This window comes from Cryptomeria japonica, chromosome 2, assembly GCF_030272615.1.
Source record: "Cryptomeria japonica chromosome 2, Sugi_1.0, whole genome shotgun sequence".
Lineage (NCBI taxonomy): Eukaryota > Viridiplantae > Streptophyta > Pinopsida > Cupressales > Cupressaceae > Cryptomeria > Cryptomeria japonica.
The window spans coordinates 661,439,486-661,464,727 of record NC_081406.1 but is presented as its reverse complement, the minus strand read 5'-3'; the positions used below and the strand labels follow the sequence as shown (position 1 = coordinate 661,464,727).

The 25,242-nt window shown below is 40.3% G+C and overlaps 1 protein-coding gene across 2 annotated transcripts in view; it reads right to left on the bottom strand.

Annotated features, from left to right (window-relative positions):
• LOC131061417 (uncharacterized) overlaps nt 1–25,242 on the bottom strand; it is a 52,153-nt gene that overhangs the window by 2,666 nt on the left and 24,245 nt on the right. The gene's annotated exons all lie outside the window — the stretch shown is intronic.

Sequence of the window (25,242 nt, the reverse complement as noted above, 5' to 3'; positions counted from 1 at the left end):
AAAAACCATTAAATATAATAGACATATCTTGTAAAACTCAATGAGGAACACTATGGCCCCATGGTTGAATTTAGATTCATTTGAAAAACACTAAATAGAGATGATTTGCAAGATTTTTATGTAAATGTAAGTTATGCCATCAAGGAATACATCTCAAAAGCTTTCTATTCATTTATGACATGACAATATTAGACTAGGGAAAGATTAAATAATGTTAATTAATACAAGACCCCTATCTATTTTAATTTCAATTCTATCATGGGCAACTTATCCTTGGAATTAAGAGCATTCGTTACTATTAGACACAACTAATGCTCATCATAACCATCGTCCATCAGTAAGAAACACTCTCCAAAAGAAGTATCTAGGAGAGAATATAAATTCTCCCTGGAAATTAGTATTTACTAGGGATTATATTGCCCAAGTATTCTGAATCATTCTGAGGCCTCCTTTTAGCCCTAAGAAAATGGCCCATCATATGAAGTCACACATTACCAATCGGTGTGAATTTCCCTGCAAAAGCAGTGCAGTGTTCTACAGCACTAAATCGGGATATAAACAAAATCAAGCAGATTTACACCAGCTAAGAGGTGTGCCAGTAACATTGGAAGTTTGAATAATACCCTTGCATAAGCTAACTGTTACTTTCATATCAGGTATGTATTATGACTCCTATTTTTGCAATATTTGCAGACAAGCAAACTGTAGAAATGGTAATCATTTCATTGAAATCTTCTTGTATCTCAGAGGACCCACTTGCATGTTCTTTCTTTTCTTAAGCTAGAAGTTGAGACACTCTGCTAGCTGACATAGCCATTATTGAATCATTGCATTATGGTCAGAAGGCCTTCAACTGTTGAATTATTTCTATACCCAAGATACACATTTAGTGATCCAGAAATTCGGATAAAATTGATTAGTCCGTGTTGCTATGCAAAGTATTCCAGATGCTGTGTAAGGAGAGATCTCAATTGTTGCACAAAATATTCCAATTGCTGCACAAAGTAGCTTAGTTGCAGTTTGTCTTTTGTTGAGCGACTATTTGACTTCAGAATGGATTGTTTCTTTTTGGGCAGCACTAGAGCAACAAAATGTAATTGTTGGTAGGTTAATCATTTTCCTGAGTCATGACTGTTCGTATAACCTAGGTTGTGGTGATTCATGACAATTTGATAATCCATTGCTTGCTCCATTGGCAACCATGGGAGCTAGGTCATGGTCCATTTGGTGTTCCATGATGGCAATTGAACGGTTTGAAGTTATGCAACTGATCATTGCCATTGTCACGTCCTATTTAATTAGCCTAGCTTGATAACTGGAGTATTGTACTAATTGTTTAAATAAAATAAAAATTAGGTAAACAATTTTATTATATTAAGCATTGTTGAAGAGTGATTATGATGACAACTAACTGTGTAAATATAACAGGAATCATTGACATTCTCTCTTCCACTTCAAGTTATAGAGAAGGAAATGGAAGAAGTTTGATAGTATAATGAATACTCACACAACTAGTTTTTGCAATTACAGATGATTGGGCTTCCATTGCCAATTTCCAAAGATAAATTTAGGAGGGCAAAAGCAAAGAGAACAAAGGAGGAGTTGGCAATGACTAGCAAAGAATAGAAGCAACACATTTCCATTTCCAGTGACCACTGAGAGGAGTCAGCTTGAGAAAAAACTCTCATCCCATTGATGGTGCATAGGGCCGTTTGAGGATTCTTCTGGTTGGAGGAACGATTGAAGGTTTCATTATTTGAAGTTGGAACTTTGTAATCCTTCTAGATGTGTTAAGATCAGCTTGGGCAATTTGGGAATCATCTAGTTGATGGGTTGAATTGTGGATAGTCCATTTCCCCATAGACTTTGGTGATTATTGTCCATTCTATTACTGTAGCATGGGTGGTTGTGGATCTTTATTGGTGTCATTGGTAGTTTTTAGGTGTAGGGAGCTGTTAATTGCCATGAAGATGCTCCTGTCTTAGCCCGTGAGGCATGAAACACTTGTAATGGCTCTCATATAATGGCATGAGGGGTTTTTATTCACTCTGTGTGAAGTTTTTTCCACTGAAGAGTTTTCACCAGCAATAAGGATTGGTTTGCAAGGGGGGGGGTGTTGAATGTTTTGCTTTTTTCTACATTTTGAATGTCTATTTTTGACTTGATCAATTGCATTTGCCTTTGCATTACAAGTGGGTTGAAAGAGTGTAGAGAAATTTGGACATTTGTTTACCTGTATGTTAATGAATAGTGCATGTAGAGTATCTACCCTAGTTTATCGATCAATTAGAAACTTTGTTTAGAGATGATCATATATTCGTATCATTATTATAAGGATGCTTAAAATATGGCGAAGTCTACTGCAGTACCAAATTATTCATCCTGTTGTTAGAGTAGAAAACATTGACTGGTATTTAAAGTTTTAAGACTTCCAGACGTCAGTATTTTTCATGGTACATCTGGATTTCATCTATGTTTTATCTCCTATTGAAAGCAAGCAAAAGACAATAGAACACCATTGAATGCAACCACCTTGTCTAAAATATTCATACTTGCAAATTATACACTTTGACGGTATTCCCTTATCATATGACATTTGCATCGTATACAAAATATTATTAAATATATACCCCATAATAATGGAGTTTTACCAAGGGCAATGAGAGTGTAGCATTTTGAAACATAGCGAAAGACCAAACCAGCTGGATCTTTAAACCCAAACCTTTGCAATAGATCCTGCCTAAGAGCATCCCATAGCTGGCTGGAATTCAGCAACCACTGCCATCATCATTTGTTTTTGTGGGTAATTCACAAGGGCCCCTTAAATATCTCAGAGATGTCCTTCAAGAGTTACCAGTTTAGATTTCAATAAGTAGCACTTACCTTGAGTTTTTGTGAGTGCTAAGCCCAAAGCTTTCATGATAAGCAAGGGCATAATATTATCTGACGCTTCTGATTCCAGGATGTTGCTATTCAACTTGATACCTCCTATACTTAACAAGACATAGAATAGTTGTGGTTTTTCTTCAACCTTCATTACTTTACCCTAATGAATGGCAAATGGTTCAACTGAAACTTGTGAAACATGAGCTGATTTAACCCGTTGACAAATTTGGCTATCTTATCTGACTGCTTGGGACAATTCTAAGAGAGGTTGAGTTGTGATATCTGCACTTTGGCCTATTCATTTAATCAAGGATATCAAACTTTAGCATAACTTCTTCTGCTGAGATTGCATTCATCTGACAAAAAGATAATTTTGAATCAGCAAGAATTTTATCGTTTCCCTTAACATTTTCTTTCTCCAACCTTTCTCTTTCATTTTTCAGATTTTGAGTTTGAGCTAGGACAACAAGAGAACGTCTGAGAAATAGATTATAGTCCAGTGCTCATCAGATGAATATTTTTCTTGAATAAAGCTCATTGTAGAGCCACCATCAAGTCCTGTTGGTGTCTGTTTTATCATCTACCAAACATTAGGATAGGATACCCGAAGGTATTCTATCCTCTCCTAAAAAATCACTACTGATTCCAAGGTCTATATGTGCGAACAAGCGACTTTAGTGGAATAGCTTCTTGGGTAGTGTATGCTGAAATTTCAAGGGGGACTTACGTTGACAAGTATCTTGAACTGCTGAACTTAGATGGATTTAGCATTTTTAAGCTCTTCTCTTTTTTTGGGGGGGGAATTTTCTGGGATTTAGACTTTCAAAAGAAAGGGAAAATGGGATAGAGTTTAGGAAGGCTAATCTAATCCTACGAATTCTGGAGACGGTATCAACTGGGTGCTCTCGAGAAACCAAACCTTGCTTCGCCACACTAGGGACAACTACACGAGGCTAGTGCAATCTTCAATGGGTTGTGCTTATGATCGAGATGTTGGGATGCACAGGGGATGGGCTCAGACTAACTTTGCACGGTGAGATGGAAATCATCCATATACCAAAAGTATGAGCGGAGATACACCATCAATTGACACTTATCAAATCCTTCATTCGAATTAACAACAATGAAAGCAAATCTAAGTTAATTTTAACTAAGTGTTGAGGCAATTGAAACCATGCAAATCATTCAAATAATAGAGATTACAAAGCAGCGCACATGCAATATATTATCTGGAAATGACCTTAAGCAACAATACATCAAAAACCTCACCCTTTTCAAATGAGAGGAGGCAACCTTATATAGTTTCTCAAAAATAAATGAATGGCCGAGATCAAACAGTGATCAAGGGCCAAGATTGAAAGTCCTAAACCCTAATTAGGGTTTCCCGAAATACTATCAGTTCAAGCAAATGAAAGAGTGACAAGTGGCGCAGTTGCTAATTTTACTGAGGTGAGTGGCCACTTTCCTCTTTCAAAGATTCAACGTATCTGGACACAACGAGCTTGACCTCCTCCATGGTGACACTTGGCAAACCGCCAATCTGGAAGTCGATGAGGTCCACATCGTCGGCGCATGTGGCAAGGATGCCTTCCCACTCCACTGCTTAGGTGAGGAAGTTGTCATCGATGGAGAGGAAGTTTGCAATCTTCGAAAGATCGCCTTCGTTAATCATCCCTGAATCTCAGAAGAAGCTCGCCTGAATCCTGGCTCTCAGGTTCTCTGCTTGTAAATGCTTCTCCCTTAGGCTTTCCTTCTTCCAGATCTCTGACGCCACACGGAATACCTTGCCCAAGATCTCTCTAACCCTTGCCTCTGTCTCAAAACACTTGGTCTCGGATTTCTTCAGAGCCTCAATCCGAGTGACCAGAGCATAGTACCACGTGCCGAAGTCGTACCTGTCTCCTGTCTGTATGATGCCTGCATCCACTAAGCTCGTCTTTGACATGCCCCAGATAACCTTCAAGTGAGGGAGTATTTCATTTTGAATTTCATCCACTTCTTCCCAACTAGATGCTAGATCCTGGATACGATCAATCGACAAAGAAGTTGCCTCATGTGCCGATACTAAGTTTTCTACCAGGGTGTCAGCACGTACCAAAGCGTCTGAAATCCACTCCTTCTCTTGAGTGTACGATCCCTTCATATCATCATAGTCCTTCATTGATCCCTGTTGAAGAGGCTGTGGTGGAGTAGCCGGGACTTCATGGTTGAGCGGGCTGGTAAGATGGAGAACATACTTCTTCCATTGTTGGTTCTCTTCTTCCACTTTTTTTCTCTTTTCCTTTTCATGAGCCAGCCTCGTCTTTAGAACATTGCAGGAGTCATCAAAACATTGGATCTCTTGGTCCTGGGTAGGCTTACCCATCTCTATGGTGGTAACCTTGTAATCATCTGCGGTGATATTGTCCCTAGTCTTCCCTTCTTTGGGCACTGCTATCTGGACTGTCCTGAATCCGGCACTGTCTCTCTGAATCAGGGAAAACTTCCTGGCTGGTTTGGGCGGTTTAGCTATAGCGGGTTCATTCACCTTCTCCAGGAATGCTGCGGTGAGCTCCTCGATTGAGTGGGCCTCCTTGGGAACCTTGGCCTTTATCCTTGCTCTCAGCCAATCCGGAATGGTTGATTGTTCTGCAGTGTTCCGATCAAACTCATCATCTGCCTCTCCTGGGTTCGCTGGTATGCCATCCAAGAAGATTGTAGGGGCCTCAATCTGCCCCCTGTTTGGAGTTCGGAAGACCTTCTCCAACACTTCCTCAACTGGCTGGGAAAGCACTCTTACTTCATCATCAATCACACAGATGTTCATCTCTTGCTCCCCAATTGTACTGTGATCAGGCGCAATGGAAGCAGCACTTAGGATGGAGTGGCTTTCGTTGGATTTTCTCTCACCTACAACCCTTTTCCCTGTGACCTTTGTGGAGCTTCCACCCAACTCCTTCCTCTTTCAAGACCCAACACTTTCTGGATTCCGAGCATCACCGGCAGAGGTACAAGGATTGACGGACAGAGTATCATCTACTCCCATTAATTCATAAGTTAAAGCCACACCTTTGGCCTTCAACTGTTTTGTCTTTTCGGACGCCCACCACCTTGAGTACTCAACCACCGACCTCATGAGGTCTGTTAGATCTGATTTTTCTCTTTCTATCCAATCTATCAAGACTAAGGGTTCATCCTTCATCTTCTCAAAACCTGGCTGCTGAAGTTCTAGACCTTCTTCTACCTAATCGGCAACTTTGAATACTTTCGTTGCTCTCACCATACTCAGAGGAATTCTTGACCAGAACCTCTTCTGGATCTCGAAACTATCGGCTACATTAGCCCAATAGTCTTCTAGATCCAGTCTGTGCTCAAACATTGCCCCTTCGATCTTCTTTATCCTATGGAATGGATCGAAATCCTTTCTTGCCTTGTATTGATAGAAGGGATACCAGGCCAGGTCTTTCTCAGCGGTGGCTGCAGCCTGTGATGATGGACATGTTTCCAGCCCATTACCAATTGTAAGTGAGGACATCCCTGCCTTCTTCTGCTTATCCCTTTGAATCACTATATACTAGTCCAATTGTCTCACAACCTCGAGCAACACCACTCGGTTGGTAGGGTAAGCTGGAAGCTTGTATGGAGGCCCAGAGAATCCCTGAATTCGGAGGTAAGTGAACTTTGGATATTGGATGTACCAACACCCGAACTGACCGATGAAGTCCATAGACTCTTGAGAGAGCCTCTGGTGCAGGCCACCTTGAAGGGTCCAGGTAATGTGCATCAGGAAGGATCATTCACCCTTTCGAAATGGAACTTCTCCTCCATGTGGAGCTGGGGATAACAATCATATATTGGAAATTGGTTCTCCTTGTTCCCAACTTCTCCTCTACAAGTGAGACCTCTGTACCTGTAGATCCTGGCCAAAGAATAGAACAAGTAAGAACTCATGAAGAAAGTCCTATTCACTTCCAGATTCCTTAGCTGGCTGTCTAGGCTGTCACTGATCATACGGGCCCAGTCTATCATTTTTACTCCATTGATTATTTCATTAATGAAATAATACATCCAGGGTTCGAATGGAGCTCCTTGAGGATTTCCTATTATTCTATTGAGCAAGACAATCATGTCCCCAATGTCCTCCTTGAAGTATGCTCGCACTAGGCTCTTTCTCTGGAGTTTGGAGGCGCCCGAAGTATGCTCGCACTAGGCTCTTTCTCTGGAGTTTGGAGGCGCCCTTCCTCGGCTTGTCTAGCCAGGAATGGTTAACTATGGCATCATATTCCTCCAGGTGGTCGTGGTACAGACTGTCAACTTCGTCCTTTGTCATATATACTGCGTTGTGGTACTCAGGGATCCTGAAGGCCTCCTTGATGGCCTCATCGCTGACATTCGCCAACACTCTTCCATCAGGTGCAACGATATCCTTACTGATGGGGTTGTAGTGTTTGGCACATTCAACTACTAGTTCATTGCATTGCATGGTGGGGAGGAAGCCGGCAGCGTGCACGATACCACTCTTCATCATTTTTCGCGCAATGGTGGTAGGCACAAGGTTGTCCAGACCAAACATTCACTTCTTAAACTCCCTCAGATTGATGTGTCCGAGGTTGGTGTCGCTGATGTTCTTCCACTTTGAAGTCATCCTCGACTCTGGAGGAGCATCTTTGTCTACCTGGAATTTCATAATGTATAAGGCCTACAGGCAAACAATGGAAATTTTTAAGTTAGGAAAGGATTTGCAAAGTTTTGAAAATAACGGGGCTGCGAAATGGCGCTGTGTTGGAAAATTTTCTATTCTTTTTATTCTCATACTTAGCCATAAAAATCGAATTTTCACCTTAAAACCCTCAGTCGTAAGGTTGGTTGTGGTTACCACCAAGTGTCAAAACTTTCAAAAAAATTCATACTTAGCCAAAAAAAAAAATGATTTTCTTCCTCCAAAAAATATCATTTATTAAATTCTGGAAAATATTCAGAAAATTCACAATTTTAATTTCACCTCTGACTTGGATAGGAGTAAGGCTAGAATTTTCTCCAAAATATTCAGAAAATTCAGAAAAGCTCGGACGATTCTTCTTCATATTTGTTGCCTTTCTCCAAAAATCTGTAAACCTTCTACCAAAAAATATTATCCCACTTCCAGCAATATCTAGAATTTTCTCCAGATGATCTTCAAACTGACATACTTTACTAAGCTCTCCTTAGTAATTTTGGACTTCTTGGTGTAACAATGAAGTTGATAATGAAGTATTTGTAGACAAGGTTAAGCAAAACCCCTAAAATCATCCAACTCATACTTCTAATTCTAAAAAAAAAACTTTCCATTTTGATTTAAGTTTGAAGATATTCATCAATCCTCCAATATTCCCTTTCAAAAAAAAAAACTTTCCATTTTGAATTAATATCTCAATAATTTTTCAATATTCTCTCAATATTCTCAAAAAAACTTTCCATTTTGGATTTATTTTGAGGGTTTTTAGATATTTCTCATATATTTTCTTCATTTTGGATTTAATTTTGAAATCTTTGTGGATTTTGTGACATCATGTTGACTTTTCAATGCGTAGGTGGACTTTGGAAATTTATCTCCATCTTTTCCAAGGTATGGCGGACTTAGGAGACCTCTCCTCTTGGCCCTCTTCAAGGCAAAATTTTGGCTAAGGCATGGAGCGAACTTCAAGCTTTGCTCCTTCATGGCCTCATAACCCTTGGCGGACTTTGAACGCATCTCCAGTATGGCCTAGGGCGGAGTTTAGACATGGCTCCTCCATGGCTTTCTTACTTTGGGCAGACTTTGGTGGCCTCTCCCCTTTGTGAAGATCTTGGGCGGACTTTGAACACATCTCCAGTATGGCCTCCAACCTTGGCGGACTTTAGACTTGGCACCCACATGACCTCTCTAGCCCTTGGGCGGACTTTAGACTTGCACCCACATGACCCCTTTAGCCCTTGGGCGGACTTTGAGGTGTGCTCCTTCATGGCCTCCATCAAAGTGAAAATTTGGCTAAGGCATTGGGGCGGACTTTGAAGGTCCCTCTTCATGACTCTCCTAAGGCATGGCGGACTTTGGCCTTAGCTCCCACATGACCTCTCTAGCCCTTGGGCGGACTTTAGACTTGGCACCCACATGACCTCTCTAGCCCTTGGGCGGACTTTAGACTTGGCACCCACATGACCCCTTTAGCCCTTGGGCGGACTTTGAGGTGTGCTCCTTCATGGCCTCCATCAAGGTGAAAATTTGGCTAAGGCATTGGGGCGGACTTTGAAGGTCCCTCTTCATGACTCTCCTAAGGCATGGCGGACTTTGGCCTTAGCTCCCACATGACCTCTCTAGCCCTTGGGCGGACTTTAGGCATCCCTCCTCTTGCTTGGGCGGACTTTGGTGGTGCTGGCCATCATGGCCTCTTCAACACATGGCGGACTTCTGGCTTGGCACCCATGTGACCCCCAAAGGCATGGCGGACTTCTGGCTTGGCACCCATGTGACCTCCCAAGACATGGCGGACTTCAAGGTGAGCACCCACACAGCCTTCTAAGGCATGGCGGACTTCAGGCAAGGCTCCTTCATGGCCTCTCTTGCATCGTGGTGGGGTTTGAAACTGCAAAAAAAACCTTTGTTAGCCAGACTTAGCATAATTTTCAGAGAAACTTCAAAATTTAAACTAATTTAACCGAATTAACTTGAAATTTGAAATCCATGCTTTTAGGTGGATCATCTGAAGCAGCAAAAAGCCTAAAATCTAGGTATTTAGCTTTTTAGATCGAAACTTGGAATTTTCAAGTTCCGATCGAAGCTGGTCAATGGTACAAGTGTAAACCCTAGGTTTGCATCCCGAAAAAGCAAAAAGCCTAAAATCTAGGGATTTAGCTTTTTTAGGTCAAAACTTGGAATTTTCGAGTTCCAGTCGAAGCTAGTCAGTGGTACAAGTGTAAACCCTAGGTTTGCATCCCGGAAAAGCAAAAAGCCTAAAATCTAGGGATTTAGCTTTTTTAGGTCAAAACTTGGAATTTTCGAGTTCCGGTCGAAGCTGGTCAGTGGTGCAAGTGTAAACCCTAGGTTTGCATCCCGAAAAAGCAAAAAGCCTAAAATCTAGGGATTTAGCTTTTTTAGGTCAAAACTTGGAATTTTCGAGTTCCAGTCGAAGCTGGTCAGTGGTGCAAGTGTAAACCCTAGGTTTGCATCCCGAAAAAGCAAAAAGCCTAAAATCTAGGGATTTAGCTTTTTTAGGTCAAAACTTGTAATTTTCGAGTTCCGGTCGAAGCTGGTCAGTGGTGCAAGTGTAAACCCTAGGTTTGCATCCCGAAAAAGCAAAAAGAAGACATCCCTAAAAAAAGGAAAAGCTTTCTAAAAATAGCCATATCGGAGATCAGGCTAAAAATGCCAAAAATGAAACTTCCTAAAAAATAGGAAAAAGCAAAAAAGCAAACTTTCTAAAAATAGAAAGTTGTCCAAATTCGTCCAAATCGATTGCGATCTTCGTCCTTTGGCCTTTCTAAGCACTCTGGTGGTGTTCACACTCCGGAATCACATAACTTGCAAAAACTAACTTTCAATCCTTAGGGCCTGAAATGCTCTGAACTAGACAAGGCTTGGTGAAACTGCAGCAAAAGGTCACAGATGCTAACAAAACCCTAGAAAGCAGGAAAATCAGAGGGTCCCCAGTAGCAATGGGGCGATGTGTGGAAAAAGGTCACAACAAGTCCTTTTGAAGAAAAATTCTAGTTTCCTGATAAACCTTGGTTATTTACTTCAAACCAAGAAATCAAGTGCATCTTATGTGTTTCGAGACATCTGTTGGTGCCATGGTCAATGGTATCATGGAAAGAACAGTATTTAATTGGATTCTTGCTGGCAGGAGCCTCAAATGTAAGTAGTTCAGGCAGAGAAGACATTATGGGCCTGTTTTGGCCCGTTTACTTCATTAGAAGAACCAAAATTTTTGTGTTGTGCCTTGATATGGTTGAGCTGAAGTACTTCTTGAACTCTGATGCTTAATAAGAGACAGCTTATTTCAAACCTTTTTAAGTAATAAATCAGTTGTATCTTGGATTAGAGGATAGATTGAATCCTTCTTGATTTGTAATGTGGTGATCATGTTATCTTCCAGTTTTGCTCGAACTTGGGCTTCTTCAAGTTCATTGATCTCACAAGCCTGATTAAAAAAGGCAATCTTTAGGGGCAATGCGTTGATAAAACAACCTAGCAGAATTTGCAAAGGAGGCCCCAAAGCTGTGTTGATTCTCCCAATGAAGTAGTTCAAATTGCGACAAATCCTCACCTACGCTCATTGAAATCTTTCTTTGAATTTATCAGCTACACAAACAAGAAGCATTCATCCTCAAATGGCTTCAAGCAAGTAAGAAATTCTTCTATCATGAGCCCCCAAGAAGTAATGTAATCAGGCAAAAAATGATGAAACCAATATGTTGCCCCTCTGACTAGTGTTTTGACAAAATGCCAAACAACCACATCTTCATGAGAAGCACCTAGTAAGCATGGTAAAGCCTAAGAAGTCTTCGTCTAGGTGCTAGGACCTGTTGTGTGTTGCACACGCTCCTTGTTGCCGACAGGGTCCCCTTTCCCTTTTGGGCCTTTCCGTCTTCGCCCTGTTGAGTTCCGCGCAGAGTGTCTCGCATCCTTTAGAGAGAGCCCGCGATCAGTCCGTAAGATGATGATGTTGAGCGGAGGAGCCTGTAAATCCATGAGGTTAGTTGAGCCCTCTGGCACGAATTCCAAGAGATTGTCTAAACTTGAAAAATCGCCTTAGATAGGCGTGGGATGATAGAGACTGGCGAAGTCCGCCAAGTAAAGGATAGGGCGTTTGAAGGTCGCATAAGGACCCAAAGACGCCAATTTTCGCATAAGGATATAAGGGAGATAAGAGGGTGCAGAGGTGTAAATTTTCAAAAAACCTCCTCCGTATCTCGAAATTTGCGCTAAATGAGAGAGATTACACAATGTTTTTTAAAGTTTGCAGGATTTGTGAGAATGGCGATTTTCGCTAGCTAAAACTGTCAAAGGGGAGGGGAAAGTCTTAAAGTGCCCCAAAGTGCCAAAAGTTTTCAAAATGACCAAAAGGTCCGAAATTGGCAAAATGACCAAAAGGTCCGAAATTGGCAAAGTGACCAAAAGGTCCGAAATTGGCAAAATGCCCCAAAGGCCGAAATTCAGACCTTTAAGCGAAAATGTTAAAAAGTAAAAGTTGGCAAAATGCCCCAAAAGGCCAAAATTCGGACCTTTAAGCGAAAATGTTAAAAAGTAAAAGTTGGCAAAATGCCCCAAAGGTCCGAAAATCTCATTATGGAGGAAGACTGAAAGTTTTAAGAAGTTAAAGATTTGCAGTGTGTATGGAAGCTCCGAAAATCGCGTTATGAAAGAAAAGCGCAAAAGATGAAGTTTTCAAAACCCCCGAAAGCACCGAAGTTCGCACAATAAGGGTAAATGTGAAGTGTTTAAAGTCTGGAAAGTCCCCCATTCTGCCGAAAATCGCGTTGTGGGAGAAGTGGCGAAGGTTTAAGTTCATGCAAACTTGCAAAACCCTTCAAATTACCAAAGTTCGTCGTCCAAGCAAAAGGAACAGCCGCGGATTTGGAAGGCGCGGTTTTTGATCCAAGTTCAAAAAACGCACAAGGCACCAAAAATCGCGATTTAGGGGTTAATTGCAGGAGAATCTTCGAAGTTTGAGAACCCTCTCCATTTGCTAGAGATTGCCCAAGGTAAAATCACACTGAAGTAAATTGCCAAAATCACCAAGGTAATAAAATTGCTAAGTCTGAGTGTAAAACTGCAAGTTCTTTTCAAACCAAAGGCGTGAAATTTTGAATAGGGAGTTAACCGAAGAAATTCAAAATTGCAGAATTCCCTCATTCAAATTTGCAAGTTGTGCGGATTCACGTCATTCATTTTTTTTGCCAGGTAAGTTGGCTTCGCTCCTCTCTCAATCATTTGAAATATTTGCAAATTGGATAGAGATGTGTGCAAAATTGATTAAAATGAAAGTCTTGAAAACCGCATCTTTTCCCATTTATAAGAAGTCATGCAAAGCAATTGAAATCAGAATTTACTCCTAAGAATCAGCTAGAAAATGCATTTTCAGACTTACGAAAATTTCTCAAGTTTTGTCCATTTTGAAATTCAATCCTAAAGTGCCTAAGTATAGATCCATAATCGAAAGCTTAATAAATATTCATGTTTAAATCAATCAAGCTTTTAGCTAAAATTGTCATGCCATCCTTTGAATTTGGTTTTTGAGTTGATCCTTGTATGCTGGCATATCCTTTATCTAACTCGCCTTACTTCCTTTATAAATCGCCTCGTAATCCGCGTCCAGCTATGCAGGATAAATGCCTAAATCGGTGGTAGAATCATCAAAGACGCCTACTACAGCCCAGACATCGCGAGCATCCAAATCAGATATCCTTGGCAAAGTTGAAAGGATGAAGTATCAGTATCAAAGAGGGGGCTGAGGGAGTCAAAAGTTCAGAGTGTCTGGGACAGTGTCGGTGATACTGACCTAGGCCATATCGATATCCAAGATTTCAAAAACCGAGTCTTCTCCCCTAACGCCTATGGCAAGCCTAGGCAGATGATGGAAAGTGGCATTGCCCAAGCGGCGGGATTTCCCCCGACAGTGCAAAACTATGAGTTAGTAGTAGAGGTTGCCCGGCATTACCAACCAAGTTCCAGATTGGTGCTCCTCGAGGACATGGTCCTCGCTAACTTCACCCCTGAAGCCATTGGCGATGCATTCGACATTCCCTTCCCAAACAATCCCACGGCCACGACTATAGATGAAGCGCAGGGGGCGTATGATATGAATCCCACCAGATGCAAAACACTGATGAATGAAGAGTGGTACAAGGAGAGAAGACCTCCATGCATCAGGATTGGGAAAAAGACCCCTAGAAACGACTTTCACAACGAGCATGGGGACATGGTCACATTGCTCAGCAAGATTATGGGACTTCCCCAATCCAATTACTTTGAAGAATGGGTGTTTTACTTCATAGAGAAGGTCTTAGCTAGGAAATCCAAATTTGACAGGGCCCAGATCATAAGCGACAACATCCACACTCAATTGATCAAACTCAAGACAAAAAAGTACTTCACTATGACCTCCTATTTGGTCTACATGTTCACCAGGAACCAGCCACTGCCAAGTTTGATCATGAAAGGTGAAATTGGGAATGGACCTGATCAGGTAAAAGTATACGATTGTTACCCAAAGCTACACTATCAAGACATAGCACAAAGAGAAAAGAACAGCCTGACCTATGCAGTTGGTCAATATAAGCAAGAAAATGATGCCTTCACAATGCGCCTGGTTAGGCTAATGCAAGGAGGATTACACATAAGGCTCTCAGAGCAAGCTACTATCCTAGTACAGAGATATGGTGCTTGGTTCATCCAATTCCCAAGGTTCTCCTATATCCTGATAGCTGGTTTTGAGGGTGCCCCTCTCCGACTTCCACGGTACCCAACCGACAAGATAGTTCTTATGGAGGTCGCAAGGCAGTCACGTCCGGCAGGCAGCTTACTCAGGGACAGGAAGCAGGCTGGATTCGCATTCCCCATGATTATAGGCAACCAAGATGTCCATCTAAAGAACCCATCCCAAGCGGAGGAATCCTTTGCAGAGCTGGCTTCCTATGGCCTATAGGAGCATTTTCCGAGGAAATGCTTCGATCACGACAATCTGGCAAAGAGAGCCTATGGCAGGCGATACAGAGCAAAAGAATCAATTGAAGATTATTGGAAGAACTGCTCTGATGACTATGAAGTTCGAAGACGTGAGTATTCAAGGCTAAGTGTGCAACAAATGCGACTTTTTGAATATCGTCGGGTCCCAGATCAACTCACAAATTCAGGAAATTGTCTGCAAGTCCGGGAATTTGAGGCAGTAAGGCATCTTTTACCAAGCATTGACTGGTCGCAAGACCCGATCACTAATTTTGAGGCAGTCATGGCAGCCCCAGGAAGATATACTGACCAATGGTTGCATCAAGAAATTGAGCGACTAATTCATGAAGGAGTCCAATTCACTTACCACTTGATGAGTAACCTTGATTCTCAGTCCTCCGAAGATGAGGGAACTTCTAGTGCACCTAAGGAAGAGATTGAAAATCCTGAGAGGAGGAAGAAGGCTAAGGCCAACAGAGGAACTCGAACATCCAAAAGGACAAAGGAAAAGATTCCTATTAGGAGACCAGAGGTCACTTCATCATCAAAGGACCCTAGTTCGTCCGATGACGTAGTTGAACTAGATTATATACCTGCTCCGCCTTCCCAGAGTGATATTGATGCATTTGGAGTTGATGATCCTCCTGCACCCGACATGCTCGAACCCAAGCTAAGAGCCGCTGAATCAGCCGAACCAGATAATCAAATTGAGGAAGGAGAGATTTCATCCACTCAGGGGATTGAAATGCATGAACCCACCCAACAGAGCCGCCATGAATTGCTGCCCCATAATACTACCAAAGATGACTCCACTGTCGAAGGAGAGCAAAAGACAGATGATACCCGCAGGCCCAAAAAAACTGAAGAACAACCATCACACGAAGGCACCAGACAATTGTTCAGTGAAGTGGGAGAAAACTCGGCTGCGAGCAAGGAACTTGACACCTCCTCTACCCCTCCTGTAACGGAACAGCTGCAAATTTGTGATGAGACGGCTGAAAACATCAAAGAGCAGAGTGCAAATTTGACCATAGCATCAGCTCAGACTGTACCTCAAGAATGGCTAATTGCCCGAGCTCAGCGCAAGGCCGCCACCAAGCCACCCATCAATTTGGAGGACATCTTCTCTCGCATAGACCAAGCTAAAGCCAAGGGGAGGAAAAAGCCCAAGGCATATTCCAGAATAACCAAAGATGAGCAAAGGAACCGTACTCTTCACATCGCCACTCCTCTTGTAGACAAGCCAGCAGATCAAATTACACTGGCAAATTATAGCATCACGACTGTCCCCATTGGACGAGCCACTAAGGAACAGGAAAAGGAGGAATTCAGGGATTCAGTACAGAACATACTCAGGCAACTTGAAGAAATAACAGTTGAAAAGAACATGTATCAAGTTCGTGCTGAGCAGGTCGAGGGGTACATTGATCAACTCCTGAGACTATTACACAATGCTTCCGAATCCCACGTTCCCCCGACAGCATTGGCACAGAGAACCACAACAAAATTTGAAGGAATACGAGATACAGCAAGGGCCGTCAAGGAATGGATGCAGGGCATTAAAGAAAGAGGGGAGCAAATCTTCAAGGATCTACGTGAAATGGCCCTCCATGGGGAGGCTATTGTTATCAAAATGTGTAAGTTGAAGAAAGAGTGCTATAGCATTCATGAGGCGATGGCCAAGACCTTGCCCCTCATTAGGGCTCTATTCTGGACCTGTTCTCAGATCCCTGCTGCTAATGCTATCCTAAATCCTTATAGTGTCAATACCTTCAAAGACTGGTATTGGACCCTCAGCAAGAAGGACGACATGAGGGATAGTATCAACAAAATGCATGATAAGTGTGATGACACTTTGTCAAATGTGAAGGACCTTGGTGTGAGGATCCTCAAATCCATGGTTCCTGGTTGGAAGAACGGTATGGAGGATAGTGAGGTACAACCACAGTGGGCGGACCAACTCAGTCCCAAGGTCACATACTCCATAGGGGATCTAGATTTTGCTTCTGAGCTTCAAGCAGACATATCATGTTTTGAAAATCACAAGTCATACTGGAGAGAGGAGCTGGAGAATTTAGATGGCCTCCTACAAGGTATCCATTACAAAATGTTCAATCCACCTATGCCGCCAACGACCAAATTATTCAAGTTATGCTTGAGATTTCAGAACTACGTTCGGGTAGAACGTACAGCTGATCGGGATATCTGGGGAGAATATTTGCATGACGAAGTCAAATTCATCACCAAGGAATCTAGAGCTGGAAAAGAGAAAGTGCTTTCCTAAAGTGCTTTTTCCTTTTGAATTTTGAAAAGCGCACTTTCTAGCCAAAGGGTCATATTTGACTTCAAAGTCAACTATAAATGTAAACTATATGTGTGTGCACCTTTTTGATTTATTTTGGATAAGTTTTAGTTACCTTTTTGGGTAGTTATTGCTCCCTTTGGGGTAGTTGCTGATATTTACCCTCCATTTATGGGTATGGGTACTCTTTTGTAAAGGATGAATCTGGGCCACTTGTTTAGATTAGATCTTGGTCATTCATCCATTTTTGAAGCCTATTTAAGGGGACTGATTTTCCCTCATTTTGTAAGAAGTTCATAGATTGTTGCTAAAGCTCTAGCGAAATTTACAAGATTTAATGCAAAGTTAAGACTGTTTCAAGTTTCCTTGTGAGTGCATGGTCTCCTTCTTCATTAATTTAGAATTTTCAGTTATGTTTCTTTCATTTCTCTATAGCATTTTCTAGATAAACATCTGATAGAATCCTCGATGTTCATACCATTAGGGGATGACTGATTGTCTTTCCTTCTGTATGGTTAATCTGAACCTTTCATATGCTTAGTTCGGTTATTGAATGCTAACTGAATGAATGTTAAAGTTTTGATGTTGTATTTGATAGCATGAAAACTCAATTTTCCCTTGAAGATCACACTAGATTCATACAAGTATTGTGCTTAAATGGCTGGTAATGTTTAATCTAGTTATTTTCAGGTGTCTGTCTGTTTTCTGAATATGCTATCCTAGTTAAATAACTTAGACTTTCTGTACCTCTCTTTCCCTATCCCTCTTTTTTCCTTTTTTTATCAAGAAGAATCCGCAATCCTGCTGAAACAGTATCATGCAACTGAAACCAATCGATAAACGAGACTGTTAAAGTTTTAGGGAACTCATCCAGCAATTGCCTATTCTACTGTAAGTCCCCTTGTGTTTCCAGCAAAAACACATCAAACCACTGAGTAATCCCGCAGTCAAGACCTGACAATCGAAACCTTGAGGTCGTCCCCTTTGATCAAACGTGAGAAACAACATTAGGGATTTCCTTATCTCAAGAGAGGATAGGATACTCAATGAGTACATTCTATTCTGCGTTGGCCAGATGAAGTCGCAAGTTCAGCGATTTTAGACACGTCAACAGGACCCATCACCATGGAACCTTGGAAAAAGAATTCTAGACTCTGGAAGAGAAGGATGTCAAACTTTGAATGCAAGAGGACAAATATTATTCCCTCAAAGCAGGGGAAGAGGTGGAACTCCATTGTTGTCATGATTTCCCATTGCTTGATTTTTCTATCAGATATTTATGGCTCTATTCCAATCAATTAAGCTGCAAAACAGAACCTTATGAGTTTAAACAATTGTAAGGTAAAGCTTTTTTCCAACCAAGCCCCCCATGATGGGTACAAGAAACTTTAAGCATTTCAATTTGTTCTTTTCAAGATAACTCAAATTCGAACAGTATGTGAGGAAATTCTCTCTTTAAATTTGCAAACGAACCTCCCTGATCTAATTTACTCCTACAATCTAAAAAAAATTAACTCAATTGCTACTTATGCACACTGTACAAAATACTGAAAACAATCTAGACCTATCCTATTGATCTCAAAGGTAAGAGCACAAGACTAAAAGTACTTAGCTCACAACAAGGTTTTACATTGTGCAACTGGAAACAAAACATTATTCTTGGATAAAACAGAGACCAATGAATTAGTATTAGCAATACAAATTGGTTTGACATAAAGAAAATTCCACAAATAATATGAGACACAATGTGAGCTTAAAGACAATGATCCTTAAAAGCACGCAAAGCTATTGATTAAGAATAGAGGATATGTGTTAAGTAATATCGAACACAAATCTTCTTATTGACATCTTGAATTTCAACGCTATAAACTGCATATGTCTAACACAAACTCTCCTTACATTCTGTGTTCAAGGCACTTACTTAGAAGCTCTTTAAGAGAAGGTCCTAGGGAAAATAATAATAAAATATTGCTTTAAGGCTGCTTTTATTCTTGAACATGTCACCTATGTCAAAGAGCAACTATGACTTGACGCTTTTTCTCTTTAATTCCTTTTGGAAACTGAAGTTGCTGTTTTAAGCAAATGAGGAGAGTTTTAGCTTGGACATTCATCAAAAAAGCATGAACTCCTTTTAGTGTTTTGAAATGAGTTTGACCAGGCACAATTCTGTTAAATGTAGCAATTATGGGCACTGTTTTAGATTAGTTTCACCATCTCAAAAAGGTGCTTTATCACTTAAACTTTCATTTCTCCTTCTAGGCGCAATTTTATGTTGTATTTGCCTACTTTGGCACACTTAATAAAGAGCACATGAATATACTGAGGAGGGGGGGCGGTGGCGGTGGCGAATCAGTGTATAAATAAATTTTTACCTCTTCAAAACTTGATTAAATATAATAGCAATGTTTTATAAATCTTAATCAACAGATATGCAAGATTTAGCAAGTAAGGACGCCAAAGAACACAAAATTTTACATGGAAACCTTAATGGGAAAAACCGCGGCAAATAGATGCTTTTATATATCTTCTTTTACAATGTGTGTAGCCACCTACCTACTTTACATGGAAACCCTAATGGGAAAAACCACAGCAAATAAATGTTTTTGTACATCTTGTTTTACAATGTTTGTAGGCACCAACCCCTAAGAAACTCCATTTTCTTCACTTTGCAGGAACCAGCCTACTAGAGGCACCAACCCCTAAATATGAAGCACCAACTTCACCCAAAAAGTGACACCAACATCACAATCAATTTCTTCACTAAATTCTGTTATAATAAACTTCCACAAATCTCTCAAAAATTGATTATAAGTCTGCTATAAGATGATCACAATCTCTTTTTAACTCTTGCTATCACTTCCTCGTCAAATCTGATGTGATCTTCTCAATGACAAACCTCTTAAAATTAGGTGTATATATACTTGATTTTCTTCAAAGCGCACACACTAGACACATTCATCACAAATGATATCTTATACTTAATCGAAGAGCAGCAATCTTTTTGAAGGAATGCATCTCTTCATTACAAATGCACCTCTCCATTATATCTTTACTAATCGCGCCTCTCCATTTAGTCTCAATCACACCATATTATCATTATGAACAAGATAATTGCTAAAATTTTAATTGCTTTTGTTTTTGGATCACACCTTCTCAAAATCATTTTTTTAATAAGATCTTAATTCAGATCACACCCTTTGTATTGTTGACTTGTATCATTGCACCTTTTGATTGAGACATATTTAATCACTTGTTGATTATCAAATGCACCTTTTACTCATTATAATGAATCTCTTAAAAAAGTTTAATCACACCTCTTCAATAATGAATTGTTTGCAAATTAACAAATTAATTGAAGTCGCTGTCCATGATCAAACAAATCTGATCCTTAGCAAAGTCTGATCGCTGTCATATATAATCTATTCAGTCTGATCACTGTCATGCATAATCTGATCCTCAACAAAGTCTGATTGCTGTTGAGATCGCTGCTTTTTATCTACATACTTCAGTGCTTTATCTTCATTTTGACATTAATGAAGTCACAGCATTCAGTTCTTCAAGTCTCTATTTATTTCATCTTCAACTAGAATGTGAAATTCTTGGCCTGCAACTAGAATTCACCTTCAAGGTATAATCAAGAGTATGAGTAACATATATCTTGTATAATCTGACAACAATCCTTGCACATCAATGAGAATTTATCAACAATCTCCCCCTTTGTCATTGATAGCAACCTCTCAATGATATAATCTTGATCATACAATGCTCCCCCTTTGACATCAATGGCAAAGGATATCTAGGGTTAATAACTCCCCCTAAGTTCATGCTTCTTGTAAAGCACTTAGTATAAAGATGAGAGTGATATTACTCCCAACTTCTCCCCTAAGTACTTGAAAGTCTCTTTTGGATGTGTCCTTGTGAAAATGTCTGCAATTTGCTACTTAGTGGTAACATACTCCAACATTACTTGTCACTCAAGTACTTGCTCTTCAAAAAATGATATTTGGTCGGTATATGCTTCTTTGATATGTTAATAGCACTCTTTTATCACAAAATATGGAGATGGGATGCTCATATTCAACCTTAATGTCTTCCAAAGCTTGCTTCATCCATAAAACCTGTGTGCAACAAGCTATGGTTGCAATATACTTGCCCTCTACAGTAGATAAGGAAACTGAAGCCTATTTCTTACTCAACTAGGATACTGTTGACGTGTATTTTGTACACAATCATACACAGAATAAAATACCAATAGGCATCTTATCCTCTCTTGAGAAAATAGTCTCTAACTGCTGAAGATTCGCGTAAAGGATCAGTTAGGTAGACTCCAAGGTTCTTTTTGATGTAGGGTCTCTACGTGTGGACAAGCTCCAGTGGTATGATGTGATTTGCTGGGATCACAAGGGGACTTACATGTGATGATTGAACTTCCGATCTGCTTTGCTGGACACAGGCTCTGACTAACTTAGATTTGGAAAAAATGAAAAAAGGATAAGGGCGAAGAGAGGATCTAATCCTAATACTAAGAATGTAGGAGCAATGACTTGATTTTTGATGAAACTCTAACTAGATCTTGTTTTGACATCAATGGAACATCTACACAAGGCTAGTGCGATCTTCTAAGGGAAGCTTTATGATGTTCAAATCATCACCGCGGGCATAGATACCATCCAAGTTGATGCATATCAATGAAGAGGCGACAAATTGAAATTGAGCTTAGGCTGAATGATTCCAGTTGACTACGCAAGGCAAGTCTGCAATCAACAAACTGCTAGTAGTATGGATGTACGAATTCCACCATCAATCAATCACATTTCCTCCATTCATCTAATCATCTACCATCTAAGATTGAAGACTCAACAAGAAACCATGCAAATTGCAAGAAAACGACATATTTCACCATTACTTCAATGAAAATGGAGTTTGTTTACAATCAATGGCAACAATTCTTGCCTTGTCCTCCTATTCTATTCTCTATCTACTAACTACTTTCAACTATTTCTATACTATCTCTCTCTAATTCTAAATTATTCTTTTACAAATGAAATGTTTGGGCTTATATAGTGCCCACAATACAATTTGATGGCTTAGATCAATTCAAGATCAATGGCCAAGATTTTACAATGAAAACCCTAATTAGGGTTTGTTACAACCATTACATAACATTTAATGTTTGACCAATGATAAAATTGTATTGCTTGGACACATGTCCCTTTTAGAAAAATCGACCAATGGATAGCCGGGGTAGGTACATCGGAGTTTGTGCCACCTTCCATGAGTTAAGTACATTGAATCTGGACATGCTGAGATGGACTTCACTGATTGGAGAAATGATGACTAGGACGCCACCTCATTTGACACTTGGAACTTGGTAGATATTCAACTTGATGTTGTTGAGAAGCTTGCTTTAATTAATTCATCTGGATCTATTTTGCTTCTTCAACGAGCCCTTGTTCTAACTCCTTGCGTCCTTGATGTGCAGGAAGATGATATACCTCGCCTTGGAACACTGGATTGAAAGAGTTCGCCCTTGTCCTGGCTTGATCGTCCTGGCGAAGACCGTCCTTGATCCGGCTTGATTTTCCTTGAAGAGATCTCCATTTGATGCCTACACAACATTTCAGAATTAGTACCATGATTTTGCAATACATAACATAAATTAGAGAGCAAATTTTTAGGAAACCTAATGATAAGTCCTTTGTTAACCATTTCCTAAAAACAATTGAGCTAAGGAAAAACAAAATTCCAAAATTCAAAATTAAGGAAATGACGATGAACAATTCAAAATCAAGACAATAAAACCAATATCGCCATACCTCAGGAGAGAGCTAACTCTAGAATGCAAATGAGAAAAATTTGCCTAGGCAAAATTGACGTATAGATAGTCTTCAACGTGATTTTTTCTTCAAAATATCAATTTCGCCACCTTTTGAGTTGTCCTTGACGTGATCTTCAATGCCTTTGACAATTCGCACCAATAGAAACTTCAAGATTCGCACCACCTTGCTTGGAATGAAATTCGCTCCTTTGAATACAACTTCGCACTTCTCAAATCGCATGTGAATGAAGAATGATAATGTGAAAATGAAGATTTCACCACCCTCCCTTTATAGCGCTCACACCACAATTACCATATAGGCCGACTTTGATATAAAACAATTTTTAAATGATTTTAAATAAAATAAGAAGGCCGACCTCCATATATGAGCGCTTGCAATTCGATTTTTATAAATTAATTAATGATTAATTAAATGCCTTTCGTTTTTAATTTATAAATTTCGATTTTTAATAAAGGCAAAATAATCAATAAATGATCAACGCCATATTAAATGCTAATTTAAATGGATTTTCAATTTTATCGAACTTAGCATTTAAGGGAAATTTGAAATGTTTATTTGGCGCCAAAATTATGAAAATGAAAGGGACGTACCTCATCGCCCTGGTCCCTTGGAGAGGGACAGGAGCGATCCATCAATTTGGTCATGATTCTTGCAATTTTTACGTCCAAGGTCTTCATTTCTACGTTGAATTTGCCATTTTCCTTGGGATCTTCGAACTTGATTGACTTATCCTTGCGATTGAATGTCCTTTTGATTCCCTTGGACACTTGGAACGTGACCAATTTTCAAAATTTAGAACCTTTATGCAAATTTCGCTCTGGTCCCTCCCTGAGGGACAGGAGCGAACTGGGAATCTTGGTGTAAATTCTTCAATGTTAGCAACCTTTGATACTTTGCGCTTGATTAGGACGCCTTAAAATGTCTTCACCACCTTGTATTCGAACTTGGAGTGTCTTGAACTTAAAGGAACGGCATCATACTTATCATATCGCCCTGGTCCCTTGGAGAGGGACAGGAGCGATTTTGCTCTTGTGGGCCTCATTTCACTTCATCACCTTCGAAAATTATATTCAACGGATTCGCAATGCCTCCTTTCATTCATTCATGCCTTGAGATCGGTTGAAATTTGGCGAGAAAATCATCTACAACAAAAATCGCTCTGGTCCCTTCCTGAGGGACAGGAGCGAACTTAAGCATTTTGGTCCTTTGTTGACGTTTGATAATCTTCAATTTGTCTTCAACGGGTTCGATTGACCTCCTTTCTTGCCTTCGAACATAAAATTTGCTTGATCTTTGCCCAGATCGTACCTTATGAAGAATTTCGCTCTGGTCCTTCAGTGAGGGACAGGGGCGAATTTGACCCTCTAGGCAAAAACTTCATCATTTCATTGTTTTTGATCAAGTCTGGATGCTCTATCATGCTCATTTCGTCCTTCACCATGCCTATGATGTCTCGATTCGTCCAAACAAGGTCAGGAATGGCTCAACTAAGCATTTTCGCTCTGGACCCTTCAGTGAGGGACAGGAGCGATTCGCCTTGGTCCCTTAGAGAGGGACACGAGCGCTTTTCGCTCTGGACCCTTGGAGAAGGACACGAGCGAAATTTGACTTTTCGCACTCTTTATCAGGATAATTTTAATGGAATATAACATTTAAGTATAAGAACTTATACTTTAAGTTATATTCCATATATACTTTCAGGATGTTTGAGAGTGGTTTCAGACCTCCAGGAGTTATATTGCAAAATCTAGTTTTTGGAGGTTTTTTTCAGTTTCCAGACTTAGTCAAATTCAGGATCAGGGCATTCTAGACTTAGCCAAATTTCAGGATCAGGACCTCACTCAAGCCGGACTTGCTATCCTATGTGATCCCCTGGGCGACGCTTCAAGTTATATTCATTTGATAAAATATACCTCTTTGGACCTTTTCACATCGTCAAGACGTCGAAATCTCGCAAGGACAAAGCGAAATTGGATTTGTAGCTCCGTTCCTTCACTGAGGGACAGGAGCGATTTTTCCCCTGGAGGCATTTCTGTGTTCATGAAAATCTTCAATTTATATTCAATGGAAAGATCTCGCCTTTCTCCATCACTTCCAATTCGTAATTCATCTTGACCCTGCAGGAATAGTAAAATATTTGAAAACGAGCTCCCGTCCTTCACTGAGGGACAGGAGCGATTTTGCTCCTACAGGCCAAAATAACATGATTTTACACATTTTAACACTTCACAAGGCGAAAACAAATCATTAGAGATGCCTAGGATCAAAAATCAAAAATGTCAAAATTTGGTCAAAAATATTCAATTGGACAAAAATTCACATTTCATCTTCAACACTTAGACAAATTTAAGCTCTGCATTCAAAATTCCAATTGAAAATAGACCATTCTGGCGAATTCATTGCATTCAAAATTTGCATTCTAGAAAAGGAAAATCAAAAAGCTCCCAAAACCGACTGGATTCAAACCAAAACCCTAAAAAGCAAAGCGAAAACGAGCAAAAAACATGGGTCCCCATTTGCAATGGGGCGATGTGTGAAAACGTCACAACAGA